The sequence below is a fragment of the Penaeus monodon genome, chromosome 29 (genome assembly GCF_015228065.2).
Source record: "Penaeus monodon isolate SGIC_2016 chromosome 29, NSTDA_Pmon_1, whole genome shotgun sequence".
In the NCBI taxonomy this organism is placed as follows: domain Eukaryota; kingdom Metazoa; phylum Arthropoda; class Malacostraca; order Decapoda; family Penaeidae; genus Penaeus; species Penaeus monodon.
The window spans coordinates 27,139,198-27,139,516 of NC_051414.1; positions in this window are offsets into that span (position 1 = coordinate 27,139,198).

Sequence of the window (319 nt, forward strand, 5' to 3'; positions counted from 1 at the left end):
TTCCATTCCTCTGTTTCACTCCTCTTGCCTTCCTATCAGGTCTATACCCCTTTTTCTTATTATTTTCCTTATATCATTTCTCCCCCTTTCATACTCCCTCCTCCCCTCTTCTGTTTCCCTCTCCTCCCTTTCTCTCCTCCTTCCCTTTCTCTCCTCCTTCTCTTTCTCTTCTCCCACCCTTTCTCTCCTCCTTCCCTTTCTCTCCTCCTTCCCTTCTCCCCTCCCTCCCTTTCTCTCCTCCTTCCCTTTCTCTCCTCCTTCCCTTTCTCTCCTCCCTCTCTCCCTCCACCCCTTCGCACCCGTTTCCTCCTCTTGTATT